Here is an 18,173-nt window from a genome sequence, read left to right on the forward strand (position 1 = left end):
AAAATAAGTCAGGCTTGGTCTACAGAGTACATCTGATAATGTCCCCAAATCTTTTAAAAGGGGCTTAAATACAGATCATGCTTTATGAAATTGGCTCAGTGGCCTGAAACCAGGAGATTCTGTCTCATGAAATGCATCTCATTTGAGCAGCAATTTGACAGAGATCAGAGTTTCAGTGGCTTTGCTGGAGCTCTTGGGTTGAGGTCTTTGCACCTCCAAAGATGAAGCAAAAAGGACATTTGGGAATGTTTGTTTGTGCTTTCCAGCTAAAGCCAAAGGCTCTCCTTAAAAGCAAAAGTAAGAGGTGATGAAGGATAAAGTCCAGCTGGGACATCACCCACCCTTCATCACCTTCCATACCTATTTTCCTGCCATCTTGTCACAAAAAGAGGGAAAAATGTGTTGATCTGAGCAGCCACGTCAATGTGAATGCACAGTTTGTGTCCCCTTCTTTCCTCTTCCAGCAAATCCACCCCTGATCCCAAGGATTCCCCTTGCTCCCTTCTTGGCCCTTCCTCACTGTGGCACAAACAGGAACTTGCACTGAGCCCATTTCCCAGGAGGATTCTGGAATTCCCCAAGCCAGGTAAAGCAAATTCCTGATTTCCTTCTGTCCACTGATTCTGCACCAAGTCTGCAACAGACGCTCTGCAGTTCCTGGAATTCTCTTCCTGGGGATTTCATTTAATACAAATAATATGCATTAACAATGCGTATTTTGCTTTTCTTGGGGGATGATTTTCCAGAACTCATTCATTATTTATGTTCTTTTAATATGCTGGAGACAGCTGCTCTGCACACCCCACCCTCAGCACTCGAAAATCTCCTCAAAGAAAGGCAGAAATCTCACATCCCTTTAAGGGATTTTGGGTAGAATTAATAATACACATTAATAATTCAAGTTTTCTTTTTGCCTGGTGGTGGACGAGCAGTTTTCACAGTGGCTGAGCAGTTTTCACACAGCCATACCAACCTGCATTAATAATGCAATTTTTTCCCCCCTCTTTCCAAGTGGCTTATGAAATAATCAGTTTGATAATAGGTAGTTTTGCTTTGCAGTGACTCCAAAACCCAGAGAGACTCACAGAGTGTTGCAAATATTCACTGAAGACAGAATCCATCTGCTTTTCCTATGAGGAGCCCTGGAAGGATTCACCCACCAACCACTTCCCGCAAGCCTCAGCAGCAGAGTCCAAATAAATACTGGAAATTCTTCCTCTCCTCGTGACCAGCACTGGGAATTTCCACTCCCACCTGACGGCAGGGATGAAATTTAAAATCATTTCACCTTTCCGTGAAAGGGAAAATGAAGGAAAAATCAAGATAATCACAGAATCACTGAGGTTGGGAAAGCCCTGGGGACACTCAGGGGTTATTCTGCAAGGAAGGCCTTAAAAATCCTAAAAATCCCTCCAAGCCTTAAAAATATTCCTTTGCAATTCTAGCAACAATCCCTTTCTGTCCTTCATCCCCTCTGACCCTTTCTTCTGCTTTATGAGAAACCAGTTTGGAAGAATTTCCTGCCCTTAATGGTTTCCTGGCTATTTTTTTTTTTTTTTTGTGCAGGATATTGTTATAAAAGCAGATGATAGATTCAGGTATTGATTCCCTTTAAAGCTGGTTTATCAGATGGGAGAGAGATTTTTATCTCCCTGCCACCTCAGGGCACAGAGCTTTTAGGAGCTGGACAATTATGAGTTTGAAAGTGTCCATTTAAAGGAGATATCAATATATCACTCTATGTTTATAAAATACAGGAAGCTTAAATGCCACTGAATTGCATAATCTTTACAGCTGCTGGAATTGTTCAGAATATTTAAATGCACAAAACCAATCATTTCAACACGACAAAACAAGAATAAACAAGAAAGGGAAGGAAATAGGAAAAGAAATGGTTTTATCTGCCTTTGCAGTTGAACTGGAATGTATTTTTAGTTAATGATAACAGACTCAAAAAGTATCCAAGCACTGAGCAATCGCAGAAGTGTCATTTGGAGCAGAGTTAAACACACTCTCACTGTCATTAATCATGGCAAAAGTGACAGAAGAAAAATGAGCTGGCTCTGTATATCTAATGTATTAATTCTCCCTCAGATTGGCTCAATGCATGAGCAAGTAAAAACAGGTAAACCTCTGGAAAAGGAGAGCAACTCTCAGGCTTTCTATTAGGAAGAAATAGAATTATTTTTTCCTCAAAGAAAGATTTGAAAAGTTAAAAAAGGCCAAAGACTTCTCTTAAGTATGGCTGAATAATTACAATGAAAAAAAAAATAACTACAGCAGCTAAATCCCATTTTTATAGAGCACATTTTTCTTTCTTTTCCCTTAGTTCCCACATTTTCTGCTAAGGATTGATTCCTATTAATTTGCTGGAGATCTGGCTAACTTTCTCCTTTAGAGCCAACCAAATCTGTAACTTTCCCCACAAATTATTTCATTTTATACACTGCAACAGCGAAGGGATGTGAGCCACCCCAAAGCTGTGACTTCCCCCCCAAATAATTTCATTTTATTCCTGCTTCTAAGTTATCTAATTACAAAACCAAACCTAATTTGTTGCCTTTTTCCCCAATTTTGGTAAAATTTCAACTGAGAGTGCCCCTGGTGAAGCGCACACAGGGTGAGCAGGGGCAATGAGAGGTGAAGGAAACTTTTCCCTCAATTCTGCTGGAATTCCAAGCTGGCAATTTCAGCTGTGAACTTCAGCTTCCTCCTGAATTCCTGAGATGTTCTTGCAGCTCTCTGGCACATATGGAGCCCTTCCTAAAAATACCCACCAGAGCCCTGCTTGCAGAGCTGGTGGCTCTGCTGACACCACAGAGAAAACGTGGCCAGAAACCCCAAAAAAATCCAATTAAAACCTGCAGCGCCCAGTCCAAAGCTGACCAGAACCAAAAGCCAAGTGGGGAAACTCAAACTGAATCCCAGGATGGAACAGAGTCCTCAGGAGTCTGAGGGAGGTTTTCATGTGGAGGAAAGTTTTCTCTCCACGGCATGAAGAGCTCCTGGCAAAAGGAGGAGATGGATAACTCCGTAACTCACAGGCTGTTCTGTCCCCAGTTATTCATGTCATCCATCTGCAGCTCACATCTCCCTTCCCCAGCCTGTTTTTTACAGCCTGAAGGTCGTGGAAGGGGTTTTCTGCTGAGAAAGTGCTAAAAAAGAGGGTGACAGAAAAAAGGGGCCTTAGGAAGCCACGAACAATGAGAACACTTCAAGCAGCAGCTTTATAAATAACTTAAGGAGGAGCTGTGGCTGCACCTTGAGATTTGTGGGTGCTGTGCTGTGATCTGGAAGAGCAGAGAATTCCCTGATTTATTTGGGACAGCAGCTGCCTGGAATTCCCTGATTTATTTGGGATTGCAGCCGTTCCCTGCCTGGAATGGGAATGGGAATGGGACAAACAAGACACTAAAGATAATCTCCAAATTAAACAGCAAGATAAACACTGAGCAGGGGCTCAGCCTTCTCTCTTAACCTGATGAAATTGCGCTTTGCATCTCGCCTGCTAAACGCGAAATAAACCAGGGAAAAGGAGATGGAAAGAACTCAGTTCTGCTCCAAAATGATTTAAGCTCTCGGGTGGGTAATTAATAGAGGGCAAATTAAGTTTTAGTGAAATTAATTTCATTATTCTTGGGTAAAGCTGGTTCAGGTGGGAGAGGAACGTGACCCATATGGCTGGAATTCCCTGATTTATTTGGGATTGCAGCCGTTCCCTGCCTGGAATGGGAATGGGAGCAACTGCTTGGTGGCAGTGAGGGAGAACCAGAAGAGCTTCAGGTGAAAGCACAATGAGAGGTGAGATGCAGAGGGAAAATGAGCTGGTACTTTATATCTTAATTAATTAATTCATTCTCCCTCAGATTGGCTCAATGCATGAGCAAGTAAAACCAGGTAAACCTCTGGAAAAGGAGAGGAATGGCACTCTCGGGCTATTAGGAAGAAATAGAGTTATTTTTTCCTTAAAGGAAGATTTTTTTAAGTTCCAAAAATTCAGAGACTTCTATTAAATATGGCTGAATAATTACAATGAAAAAAAAATAACTAAACTACAGCAGCTAAACCCCATTTTTATAGTAGCTGAGCACATTTTCCTTTCTTTCCCCTTAGTTCCCAAATTTTCTGCTAAGAATTGACTCCTGTTAATTCGCTGGAGATCTGGCTAACTTTCTCCTTTAGACCTACCCCAAAGCTGTGACTTTCCCCACAAATTATTTAATTTTATACACTGCAGCAGCGAAGGGATGTGCTGAGCATATTTTCCTTTCTTTCCCCCAGGTTTTCTGCTAAGGAATGATTCCTGTTAATTTGCTGGAGATCTGGCTAACTTTCTCCTTTAGATCCATCCCCAAGTTGTGACTTTCTCTCAAATGTTTTTTCATTTTATGCACTGCAACACTGAAAGGGTGTTGAGGTGCTGAGCATGTTTTCTTTTCTTTCCCTTCCCCTAATTCCCACATTTTCTGCTAAGGATTGATTCCTATCAATTTGCTGAAGATCTGGCTAACTTTCTCCTTTAGAGCCAACCAAATCTGTAACTTTCCCCACAAATTATTTCATTTTATACACTGCAACAGCGAAGGGATGTGCTGAGCACATTTTCCTTTCTTTCCCCTAGTTCCCACATTTTCTGCTAAGGATTGATTCCTATCAATTTGCTGAAGATCTGGCTAACTTTCTCCTTTAGAGCCAACCAAATCTGTAACTTTCCCCACAAATTATTTCATTTTATTCACTGCAACAGCGAAGGGATGTGCTGAGCACATTTTCCTTTCTTTCCCCTAGTTCCCACATTTTCTGCTAAGGATTGATTCCTATTAATTTCCTGAAGATCTGGCTAACTTTCTCCTCTAGAGTTACCCCAAAGCTGTGACTTTCCCCACAAATTGTTTAATTTTATACACTGCAGCAGTGAAGGGATGTGCTGAGCACATTTTCCTTTCTTTCCCCCAGTTCCCAAATTTTCTGCTAAGGAATGATTCCTGTTAATTTGCTGAAGATCTGGCTAACTTTCTCCTTTAGATCCATCCCCAAGTTGTGACTTTCTCTCAAATGTTTTTTCATTTTATGCACTGCAACACTGAAAGGGTGTTGAGGTGCTGAGCACATTTTCCTTTCTTTCCCCTGGTTCCCACATTTTCTGCTAAGGATTGATTCCTATTAATTTCCTGAAATTCTGGCTAACTTTCTCCTTTAGAGCCAGTGCTCAGGGAGAAGCATCCACAGCTCGTGCCAGGAGCTCTGTGCTCCCCCAAACACAGAAAATGCTGCTGTGGCCAGGCCAGGCCTCCTGAATGTGAAAAACTCATGTGTTTTATGACTGGCTTTTTGCAAATATTCAAATGAATACTACATGTGTTGAGTTAGAAAGTGATGCTGGATTAATTCTGTTAAGAAGTGTGTTAAATACAGTTTTAGGTTATAAAATATGTTGAAATAGAAACGACAGGATACTTTTTTAAAGAAAGGATTCACAGTGAAAAAACAGCCACAGGACTCCTAAATCTTTCAGAGAAAAATAATTTTTTTTCTTTTTTTTGCCCTCTTATCAGAAGAAATGAACTTCTTCCCGCCTCGAAGGCGCTGTCAGGATTCAGAGGAAGAAGTTGGCACTGACCAGACAGAATCCTGTGTTTGAATGGAATTTATATATCATGTATGAGCTGTATGAATATGCAACAGGCTGTTGCTTTTAAGGGTTAATCCTCTGTTAACTGTGTCCTTTTTCAGGCTCGTGCTGCCCAGAAAAGGCACCCAGACATCTGTAACACTTTGCTTTTATTGTCTCATATTGTCCTAATTCAAACTGTCCAAATTATTATTGCTCTAATTGTATTACTATTTTCATAACCATTTTATTACTATTAAACTTTTAAAATTTTTAAAAACAAGTGATTGGTGTTTTTCACACTAAGCAATGACAGCTCTGACAAATTCCTCAGCATCACCCCTAAAATCACATTTCAGGTTGGGAACTGCAGGAATTACAGCAAGTGGCAAAAAGGGAATGGCAACAGCTCCTGGGCAACTGAAGCAAGATATTCACTTGACTTAAGGAGATTTATTTGGTTTTCTTTTTTTGAAATTTTTTTTGTAATTTCAGTCATTCCTCCTGCTGGATTTCTGTGTTCAGGTGGTGATAATCCAAGGGAATTTTGGGAAAATCACAGAACCATAAAGGGAGATTTGCTGAGAAGTTTGCCTTGGGTTCTCAAAACACAGAGACCAAATGGAAAGGTAAAGGGATATCTGGGATTACAGACTAAACAGATCTGCTGGGAAAAAACTGCAAAGTGAAACTGCCTCCACAATGTCAGAATTTAGCAGATTATGCAGATTATTAATCTGAACATTATCAGATTATGCAGATTATTAATCTTTTTTTTTATTTTTGCTCCTGTTTTCAGGGGATCAGTCCTGGTTCCCTTTATTCCCATGGAATGGAAAGGACCACGTCAGCTGAATCCACCCAAAACTGGTTTAAGATCTTGAAATTCCCTGTGGCCAAACTACAAATAAAAATATTGCTGTCAGCTTCTAAGGATCCCCTTAACCACAAAAATTTATTCTCTCTTTCTATGGTTCACTTTAGGCACAAAAATTTATTCTTCTCTTTCTGTTTTTTCTTGACTGCATCACTTCACTGAAATTTGTGCATTCAGTCAGCAGCAGAACACAATTTATTGTAATTGTTCCCTTTCTGGCTGAAATACCAAATATCAAGCCTCTAAAATGGAAAAGCTGAATAATTATGAAGGATTTCCCACTTCCAAATGGTTTTAAAGGTAGAGGGATCACTGCAGTTTAGCTCTGGACTTTCCCTTTCCTGCCTGGAGGGATCCTGGGATGAGGCTGAGGTTCACCTAGTGAAGAATGAGTAAAATGAAATGAAATGAAATGAAATAAAATAAAATAAATCTTATTTTTTTAAATAAAAAAGGTAAAAAATTAAAATTAAAAAATAAAAATAAAATAAAATTTAATAATAATAATAATAATAATAATATAAAAATAAAATAAATTTTTTAAAAATATAAAATAAAATAAAGAATAAATAAGAAAATAAAATAAAAATAATAAAATAAAAAAATTAAATTAAAAAAATTTAAAATATAAAATAAAATTAAATAAAAAATAAATAAAAAATAAAATAAAATTAAATTTAATTAAATCCACTTCTCCAGCCTAAATACCTGTTCTACACAACCCAAAGGTCTTAACAGTAAATAATAAATATGCAGATATAGTCAGAAGCTCATTTTTTTCTCTTATTAAAATTATGAGAACCAAAATCCAGAGCAGAATTTTCATGCCCTTCAAAGTGAGACCAAATAATGTCACTTTACACCACCATCTCCAAATCCTGAACTTTGCCACTGGTGTGGGACTTGACCCAACTCACAGAAGGAGCTCAGCACCACAAAAAGTTGAACAAAATTTGCTTTACAAATCCTCATCCAGAGCTCCCAAACCACTGTAAAAATGCTGCCTTAAAAAATCCCAAATAAATGCTGATTTAACCTTTTGGCACTTCACAAGTATTTCAAATTTCATTTTTCACCATTTACAGCTATAACCCAATTAAGGGGGAAAAAAAAGCCAAACATATAAACACATTTGCCAGTTATGAAACTGATTTGAAAAACAGCTCACTAGAAGAGATTTTAGTCCAAGATGAGATTAGTCATGTCCTAAGTAATTTATTTCCCTGCACAACCATAGAGGAACAATCATTTTATTGTCTTTTTATTTTTTTAATAGTGTTTCTTTAAAGAGCCAAGAATGGAAGCAAAGCACTTTGTTTTAATAAGGTCAGGTTGGTTATTAAATAATTTGCATACTGAAGGTTAAATCCTTATTTCTAGACAGTAAAAAAGTATTTTTTTTCTAACCTTGGGGACTGGAAAAAGCAGGAAGGAGGGTGTCCTGAATGACAAACAAAAGGGGGTTTGTGCTTTTTGGCACTTGCAATTGTTCCCTTCCACACCCACTCGAAGGGAGGGAACTGTGCTGGAAATTCAAGCCCATTTATCAGAGATTCTGCTAAAACTGCAGCCACAGCTCCAGGGATTGCCTGGGTGAGGACACGGCAGTGCCACAGCCTGGAACTGTCCCCAGCACTACCTGGGGACAAAGGGACGGGGGGTGGCAGCGAGGGCAGGTTCCTTCTGCTCAAGAATCACTTCCACAAAAAATTTAAAGGGTTGTGGCACACCCTGATACAGATTTCAAGGCCAAATCCTGCAAGGATTTTCCAGCCCACCAGACACCTGAATTTGGCTGGAAAAATCAAATCTATGAGGGACCTCCCTGCTCTTTTCCCAGCTGAGGAAAGGCAGATGCTTTCCTCTCCTTCTCCTATTGATGCCTCAGATTTTGGCTTTTCTATTTTTCAGGTTCTGTGCTGCTTTAGTGTGTGGGTCTGAGTTTCACATTTTGGGATGGTGAGCTCTGTGCACAGAGCAGGGAGACAAAACAATTCCTGCTCCAGCTGGGCACCAAGGACAAATGACCCAAATCTCAGCCCAGGAGCACAAACCCCGTGGGCTGCAGAGAGAAAAACAAGCAGGGTGGGACTGCCTGGGCTAAAGCTGGGATGGGACAATGAACTGCAAGGGGCAAATGGAGCAGAACTGATCCCAGGGACAGAGCCCGGGAGCGCTCGTGCATTTTGGGGCCATTTTGGGTCATCTTGGGTGCAGCCCTGGCTGGGTTCCTGTGCTGCCCAAGGTGCATCCACTGAGGCCTTTGAATAAATCCCTGCTTTATTCTGGAAGTCTGTCCAGCTTATGCTCTAGGGCAGCCTGCACAAGGCCTCACTATTGCCTTATGTTCCCTCTCCTGTTCCCTTATATTCCTGTTTATCCCAGAGCCTGTGCTCAGGAAAATCAGGCACTGCCGGTTCCACAAATCCCCAGAGTACAAAACCCACACACACACACACACACAGAGAACACAGAACTTGAGCTGTCAATACCTTCCACTTACACTGCACTTATGGAGCATTTTAGAAATCAGATTCTGGAGTTTGATTTCTCCAAATATTTCCCTCCTCAGGACTGTTATTGACTAATCTATCAAAGGCTACAGTTCCCTAACGATGCATCAGTGCAATGCATCACCACGAACGCAGCACCAGCCCGATGATAGATTGCTCAATAACGTGGGAGCAGCTGGCAAGAACTTCCAGGGAATCATGTGATCCAAGTTTTATTCTGGTTTTTGCTGTTGTTGTTTAGTTTACATAGTTCAGAATAAGCAGGATGAGCTGTTCACAGGGTTGAGAGCAAGTTCACACACCAAAAGGTTTTGGTTGTGTTAATAGAAATTGAAGGCTGTGGTATCTTAATTTGGAAAGGGAGATGTTGCTTTTTAAATTTCCAACAGTTCTTGATAAATCTGTATCATAATTCCACATAATTCTTATTTCTGATGTATTTTTGCACCCCCAGGTTGGTTCAGCACCTTTATCAGAGCTGCAGGTGATAAGCAAGGCCCACACCTGCACAGCTCTCATTGCAGAGGTGCCTCTACCCAGGGACCACAGGGAATATGTGGCTTTACCATCCCTAAATCACATCCCTTATCCTGGAAAAATTAACCCAAACACCCCCAAAGTGGCACAAAATGATTTAGCTTGGGAAAAAAACTCAAAGATGATGGAGTCCAACCATCAGCACCATGTTCACCCCCACATTCCCTTCTCCTGCAGAGCTTCCTGAACTACACAAGTTTCAACAACAAAACTTCCCAAGGCTTTTCCAGACATGAATTTTTCCTTGCAGGACAGACTTGCTGCTATTTATCCATCCCATCCATCTCTATTTCCTTTGCCCTTTCCTTTTAATAGTTTATTAACTATTAGGTTTCTGTTGCCATGTTCCCTGTCTCCACTTAGCACACTGACATCATTTAACACCATGAAGTCAGGAAATAAAATATAAACTGAAAACTCTCCATCCTGATCGCCCTGCCTGTTAGTTGGGAAGGAAAGTTTAAATAACTGGGATTAGTGCTTAATCTCAAAGCAAAGCAGCTCTGCCTGGGTGTTACAGCACATTCTGCCATTGGGAAAAAAGGCATTTCCACTGTTGAGATTGGATGGCTCATGGATTGCAATTTATCTCTGAAAAGGTGAACTGGTCACACTGGTTATAAAGAAGAGAGAGAGAGGAGGAAAGGAAGAAAAAGGCTCATAAATCAAAAATGGGGTTGTGGTTCAGAAGAGGAGTTGTGAGAGGATATTGAGATTTTCCACAGAGAAATCCAGCATGCTCATGGAAAAGGTGGAAACTTTGATCAAAAAGGAGTGGGGATGATGGATGGAAAACCTGGGCAGACTGAGGAGCCAGAAGTGCTGATCAGCTGGGTAAAACACATCAGAGGCAGCTGCAGAGGAGTTAAAGACACACAAGATTTCAGGGTTTAGAGGAACTTCTTATGGAGGTACCTCAGAGGCAGGAGGAAATGGAGGTTCTTAACCTCAAAATGAAGCACAGGAAGGAGAGAAATCAAACAGATCTGCTTTGTTTCTTTGACCTTTTCCAGTTTGGATTTTAATCGTACATCCTTCTGAACTGGCAGTAATTTCTAGGTTATGTACAAACCCTGTGGTTCTATATTTGATTTGCAGAGGCCTCTTGCACAAGACAAGGGCAGCGCTGGATTCCTGTGCTCCATCCCCGCTCCACACAGAACACACCACACCGATGGAATGAGGCACCAGCGCCCAGCAGATTTATTTCTGAGCCTGGGAGGACTTGTAAAGGCTGCTAATAGAAAATTTCCAGAGGATTTGCAGGGGCAAACAAGCAGTTTAGAGGTGTTTATCTGATAGGGCCCAGCAGCCGTGGCAGCCTCAGCCCCGGGGTCAGCACAACAAACCCTCCCCACCCGAGCTCCACGAGGACGGGATCGTGCAAGGCTGGAAATGCTCTGCAGCTGAGGTGTAACTAAAGCACATTTTAACCACGGTGCCTAATCAGGCCTCTTTTCATGTCTAAAATGCAGCTTGACTCAGGGGCAGTGTTGGAACATGGCCCCAATCAACAGGAATGAAATAAATCCCATTATCTGCTTCAAGTGAGGGCTGTGCTCTAACTGGATTTTCTACTACAGAAGGACCCCAAATATTAAGAGAGAAATCAGTATTCAAAGAGAAGATGTTTGTGTGAACACAAATATTGAGGGAATAAACAGGGAGTATTTTCTCCAGTCCAGGGAATCAGTTTATTATTCAAAAGGAAAAAAAGGTGTTGGGCCATCAGCTGAGCCCTGTTTGTACTTTAAAGAAAGCTGTAGAAAGCAGAAAAATATGAATTCCCACGGATACATTAAAATATTCTTGGATTTAGGCAAGGCCAGGGGTGCTGGCAAACAGCAGGACGGCAGAGAGAAAATGAGCATCTAAAGGAAAGCTACTGGGTCAGCACATTGGAATGATGCAGGATAAAAACAAGGCATGGAGTGCTCACTTTCCAAAATGAAAACACTACTTTTAAACAATTAAACCAAAAGAATAAAACAGCACAGAGCCAGCAGTGATTGAGCAGATTTGGTTCCTGGGTGGATGCAGGAGGGCCCAGTGCTGGCTAAAAAAGCAAGGCAATAATCTGGGCCCAAAAATAAACATGGCAATGGCTGCTGAAGGCAGAAATCATCGGGGAGATTTTGTGGGGATTGCAAATCACGCAGCCATCTGTCCAGGAGGATGAGGCACTCTCTGGGCACACAGGGAACCAGGAATAAATCACACAGGCAGCCTGGCACTGGCAAAGATGCTCCTGGAAGCTCATCTGGAAAATGATTCTCCCATCAAGGCACCGCAGGAATGGAGCAGGTGCAGGTCAGAGCTATTAATTCCCCCAGATTTCACATCCGTGCACGGATTTGCCAGATTTGGTCTCTCAATCCTGGGACAACGGGGCCTGAATGGGAATTTTTGCCAGCATTTGTGAGGTTTTGATGCCAGTAGGAATGTTTGAAAGCAAACAATGAAATGTGTGTATCAAGAGGTGAAGGACGGGAGCAGAAAAGAGAATTTCACAGAAATTAAAAGCTGGGCCTAATTCTGCATGGAGATCTTCTCCACCTTTTATCTGAGCTCCTAGAAAACACTTCCAACAGCATTCCACACCAAAAATCCATGGGATTATAGGCACAGGAAGAGATGGGTTACCAGAGACAGCTTTCAGGGACTGAAATCAGACCCCAGCTGATTTGATTTTATTTATAAAATTCAGGTTATAATGGATAGAAAACTCCTCTGCTGCAAATCCCTCCAGGTGTGAAGAATTCAGAAGTTGTGCCAGGGTCCCTCTCCCCAGTGAACCCTTCCAGAGCAGGCAGAGATGGAATAATCCAGCCCGTGGAGTCTCATTCCCTGCTCTGCACAGATTAATGTGTGATAGGACTGGAGTGTGGACAGAGCTGAGGATTACACTGTCTGCATCCTGGGCAGGAGAGATTTTACACCAGAGCTGCTCCAAATCTTCTTAAACTTTAATGTGAAAAATGGAATCTATGTGCACAAAATACAGCAGGGAGCCGGGAGTGGATTTCTGCTCATGTTTTCTGGAATTTTAAGGCTGAATCACTGGGTTCTGCCAATTTATTGCTGCTTTCTATTTCCAGCAAGGGCTGTGGCCTTGGAACAGCCACAAACCTTGGAACTGATTCTGCCTGGTAAAAAAAACAATTTATCAGTTTTATCCATCACTTCTGAAACCTGGTCTCATCTGCCTGCTTAGAGATGTCTTCACCTTTCCAACAACACATCTGAAATCCAAAATAAGATGCACAGCTCCAGAAGGGAGCCACAACATCAATTAGGTGAGAAGAAAAAAAATTAATGCTGCTGATTTTTCCTTTTGTATTTCTGTTTTGTTATTTATGCAGAGACTCCTGAGAAGATGGAACAGCTGAAAGAACTTTAAAGGAGAGAGGTGAAAAGAAAAATGCAGCTTTTTTCCCTTTATTTCTGGGAGTGTTTGTACTTCTATTAATAATTTTATCCCTGTTAAAGCACACAGATGCCACCTAAAGCATTTGGAACAATTAACACCGTGCTATGATAAATAATTGGGTTTAAATCTGTCTAGTGAAACAAAATAAAAAATAACAAGATATAATCTTACTATTACACCTTAATAAATGGCAGCATTTGGACTGATTTTTGATAAATTTGACTTTTACCAGTGTAAAGAAGCAATTCTGACCTCACCTGGCTGGGAAACAAGGCAGATCCAAGAAGCTATAAAAGAGAAGCTACTCAAAGTGGGACCTTTTTATTTCCTATAAAGAATGAAGTTTATCTGTGAATGATCCTGGATGAAGATTTACAAGTCTGTAAAATGTCACTAAGAGCAACCTGGAAATTGAACCTTGGAGAGAAGTTCACAAGATTTTTGCTCAGCAGAGCTAAAAAAAATGAAAAAAAAAGAATGTGGGAGTCAAACTGGCCAAAAGGCACAGCCTCAGAACACACCAGAGCTGACATGAAAGTTAAAAGTTTATTAAAAAATCATGTCAGAAAAACAATTCTCACTATTTCTTGCTTGATTATAAATACTGGAATCTAAAGAGAGCCTCTGTAATGACAAAGATTTCCACAAGAATCAACTGAATTCACTTCTCTGTATGCAAAGAGGGTAAATTCTGTTCTCTCCATGAGGAGATGATGGATTTGGGCTCCATGGGACAGCTCTGAAATCCAGCTGGCACAAGGCAACACATCACTGGAGATGAAAATGCAGCTTCAAAATTAGTAGGTAGGTTACCCCATTTTTTAAACCAATTTTAAGTGGCTTAAATTTTTGACATCAAGTTTTTAAGTGGGAAGTTAAAAAAACCTCTATTTTTTTCTCCCTTTAAGATTAATGTTCAATTTATAAAGTGTACAGGAATCCTCCACTCTAAACCAGAGGGACCCTCAGTCTGAGCAGAGAATCTGCCCATATTTCATGGCCACAACGTGGATTCACAACAGTTTGACAGAGAAAGTGAAATTCAAGTGAAAACTCAAGATTTACTGTAGAATAACAGCGAAGGGTGAAGATGGAAACCCTTAAATGATGCCCAGAGCCCAAGTCAGAGTTCCAGCTCACTGGAGCTTTGATTTTTTGGGAAATAAACCAAAATTCTCTGCCTAAATCCAGCACATCACAAAGGAAAGGGGGAGAAAAGGAGGAAGGAAAAGGAGGAAGGAAAAGGAGGAGGAAAAGGAGGAAGGAAAAGGAGGAAGAAAAGGAGGAAGAAAAGGAAGAGGAAAAGGAGGAAGGAGGCAGGAAACAGAGGAGGAAGGAGGAAGGAAAAGGAAGAGGAAAAGGAGGAAGAAAAGGAGGAAGAAAAGGAGGAAGAAAAGGAGGAAGAAAAGGAGGAAGAAAAGGAGGAAGGAAAAGGAGGAAGGAAAAGGAGGAAGAAAAGGAGGAAGAAAAGGAGGAAGGTGGAAGGAAAAGGAAGAGGAAAAGGAGGAAGGAAAAGGAGGAAGGAAAAGGAGGAAGAAAAGGAGGAAGGAAAAGGAGGAAGGAAAAGGAGGAAAAAAAGGAGGAAGGAAAAGGAGGAAGGTGGAAGGAAAAGAAGGAAGGAGGAAGGAAAAGGAAGAAGAAAAGGAGGAAGGAAAAGGAGGAAGGAAAGGAAGGAAGGAGGAAGGAAAAGGAGGAAGGAAAAGGAGGAAGGAAAAGGGGAGGAATAGGAGGAAGGAAAAGGAGGAAGAAAAGGAAGAGGAAAAGGAGGAAGGAGGCAGGAAACAGAGGAGGAAGGAGGAAGGAAATGGAAGAGGAAAAGGAAGAAGAAAAGGAGGAGGAAAAGGAGAAAGGAAAAGAAGGAAGAAAAGGAGGAAGGAAAGGAGGAAGGAAAAGGAGGAGGAAAAGGAGGAAGGAAAGGAAGAGGAAAAGGAGGAAGGAGGCAGGAAACAGAGGAGGAAGGAGGAAGGAAAAGGAAGAAGAAAAGGAGGAAGAAAAGGAGGAAGGAAAAGGAGGAAGGAAAAGGAGGAAGGAAAAGGAGGAAGGAAAAGGAGGAAGAAAAGGAGGAAGGAAAAGGAGGAAGGAGGAAGGAAAAGGAGGAGGAAAAGGAGGAAGGAAAAGGAGGAAGGAAAAGGAGGAAGAAAAGGAAGAGGAAAAGGAGGAAGGAGGGAGGAAACAGAGGAGGAAGGAGGAAGGAAAAGGAAGAGGAAAAGGAAGAAGAAAAGGAGGAGGAAAAGGAGGAAGGAAAAGGAGGAAGGAAAAGGAGAAAGGAAAAGAAGGAAGGAGGAAGGAAAAGGAAGAAGAAAAGGAGGAAGAAAAGGAGGAAGGAAAAGGAGGAAGGAAAAGGAGGAAGGAAAAGGAGAAATGCTGGTTCCTGAGGTCTGGCAGATGTTCAATTCCTGGCATGGAAGGATTCCCAGCACAAAACAGCTGAAAATACATCCCAAACTTTATAAATACCTCAGGATATTTGATGTTATGTACAATTAAAAGGAATTGGGTGATGACAGGAACAAAGGCACTGGGAGAACGCAGCCATGCCATAACAAGCATTAGGGTTTTGTTCCAGGCTCAGGAAGCCTCAAAATGCAAATTATCAGCAGGACTTGCTGACATCTGCAGTCTGCGGGCAGAGGAGATGAGGGCAGATATGGAAGGGAAAGATCAGAGTGGTTCAGAAAGCAAAACCCTACGGAAATGAAGGCAGAGCTGCTATGGAAAAGCTTGGGAATTTGGGAATTGTGATGTACAAGGCACAGACAATGTAATGCCCTGTCCACACTTCTGTTCCATCTTTGGCTTTGTGTTTTTAGGGAAAATCTGTTGAAGGCACAGACCCCAAGCACCCCCAAATTTAAGAGCTGTACCTCTCCAACTCACATTTCTCTCCTAAAAAGGATTTAACCAAGCCACAAAGACTGAAGGGGAGGTGAGGACTGAAACCCACTCTTCTACAATCCTTTAAAATAACTAAAAGTAAAAACTCCTAAATCCAAGTCCAAGTTCTTCCTGTGTGACCTCCTCAGCTCCAGCAGAGCCCTGCATTAATAATGGAATCAGACAATTTTATGCCTCTTTAATAATGGATGCCAAATATATTTGGGGTTAGGGAGGACAGTGTTCATTTATCGATCATCATGCATTATCTCCAACCTGGAAACTCCTAAGCAGCTTTCATCTCCTGTGCCCTCCTAAATAATTCAGAATGTAATTTCAGTTGGGTTATTTTGTTTGTATCTTTTCTGATTAAACTTGTATTTTTTTAATCAGAAGAAAAGCTGACAGACCTGTAGCAAAGGGTCAAAATTTCATCTCGCATTACTCAAAAAAGTCCCAAGGAAATCATCTTGGAAAGTCCCTCAAATGAGGATATTTCTGTCTATTCCTGGTTTTTAGAACCCAGACCTCTGTATTTGTACAGTGTTAGATGTATATTTAATAATTCCTTTAATAACAGTAAAAAGTAACTTGGAGCTTTTCTTGAAAGGACACGGCCACAGTAGAATTTCTTGAAAGTTCTTTGTTCATTTCACCCTAAGTTTGGAGCAGCCCATCCCTGCCAATTCTCAGCATGAAAGCAGAAATTTCGCTCAGGTTTGTGAGCCCAAAATGAAATTTAAATATGCAAGGGACAGTTACTAATTTGTCCTGCAGCTCTGCATTCACTCCAAAGGTGAATTCCTGAGGAAAGCACCAACAAACTGCAGCACAGAGATTTACAGGCTCATCTGGGGAATATTTTAATATTAACGAATTTCCAGCAAGGTTAGGGTTTTACCTCCCCTGCCTGTAATTAGAGGGGAGAAGAAAGGCTGAGAACAAACAGATGCCATGGTGACACTGCAGAAGAAGAAAGAAAAAAGACAAATGGAATAAACAGCGCCTCAGACAAGTTAATTAGAAGAACTCTGCAGTTCCTTAGGCCTTTAAATGGTCAGCTCAAGAGACAAGGCTGTCATAAAGGGATTATTGTGGATTTCACAGATCAGTGATCAAGGCCTGAGTCAGATTTTAAGGAGAAAAGTTGTGCTAGGAGAAACAAATTAAGAAGAGTTTGTTGTCATCAGTGCAGGGACAAATTCCAAAGCTATCCAGCAGTGGATGCAAATTAATCACCTCATAATAAATAATATTCTCCTTTGGGAATTGTCAGCTCATCACCTGGAGTGATGCTTTGAGTGCTTCTCCGATGAGAGGGGATTTAACAAGATGCAGATCACAGAACAGGAATCCAAGGAGCTGCTGGACTGTACAGCCCTGTGATTAAAAACTGCTTTATTCCCTCATTTGTGCCCACCTTTACTTAACTGGTGCTCCCTCTCATCTCCCCACAAAAGCATTTGCAGCAATTCTGCCCCTGTGCCCCAGGGCAGCTGATGTGGTTCAGTTTTCTGGAAATTATTAAATGTTGGTACCATCACTGAAGGCATGTCTGCACTGTCTGATCTCCCAGGTGACAGGAGGAGAGGCAACAGCCCTAAACTGTGCCATGGGAGGTTTGGAGAGCAGGGAAAATTTGGATTTCAGGGAAAATTCATGGAAGCAATGGTCAGCCATTGGAACAGGCTGAGCAGGGCAGGGCTGGCATCAAGGCAGAAATATTTTCACAATTCCAAACCTTCCCAGCCCTGGGTTCAGGGGTAGCTGTGAGGGCACAGACCCTGCAGGGTCACAGCCACCTCAACCTGAGATTCCAGAAAATTCCTGCCACCCCTCAGAACAGCTCTGCCCCACCAAGAGACAAGGGACAGGCAGCAAAGACATGGAGCTCCAAACCAACAGATTCATCTCAGCTTGGATAATAAGCAACAGATGAAACTCAAGTTTAATAAAATTCTGTTGGGAGCCAAAAAAAAGCATTTACAGGACAAACTGCTGCCCGTGGGGTCCAGCTGGCACTGAGCAGTGCCAGGAGCCACCTTTGGGAGGACATTCAGAGGTTTCTCTCCCATTTGCATCAAGCCCTGCAGGTATTTGATGTTTTCCTGAATTCCTCCAGTCTCGTTTCCTCCCATTCCAGCTCTGGAGTTAGTGGGAAAGCAAACTGGGCAATCCTTTCAGTGTGGAAGTGTGGAAGGCATGGGAAAAGGAAAGGGAAAGGAAGGGGAAAGGAAAAGGGGAAAGGAAAAGGGGGAAAGGAAAAGGGGGAAAGGAAAAGAGGGAAAGGAGAAGAGGGAAAGGAAAAAAAGGGGGAAAGGAAAAAAAAGG

The sequence above is a fragment of the Zonotrichia leucophrys genome, chromosome 9, assembly GCF_028769735.1.
Source record: "Zonotrichia leucophrys gambelii isolate GWCS_2022_RI chromosome 9, RI_Zleu_2.0, whole genome shotgun sequence".
In the NCBI taxonomy this organism is placed as follows: Eukaryota; Metazoa; Chordata; class Aves; order Passeriformes; family Passerellidae; genus Zonotrichia; species Zonotrichia leucophrys.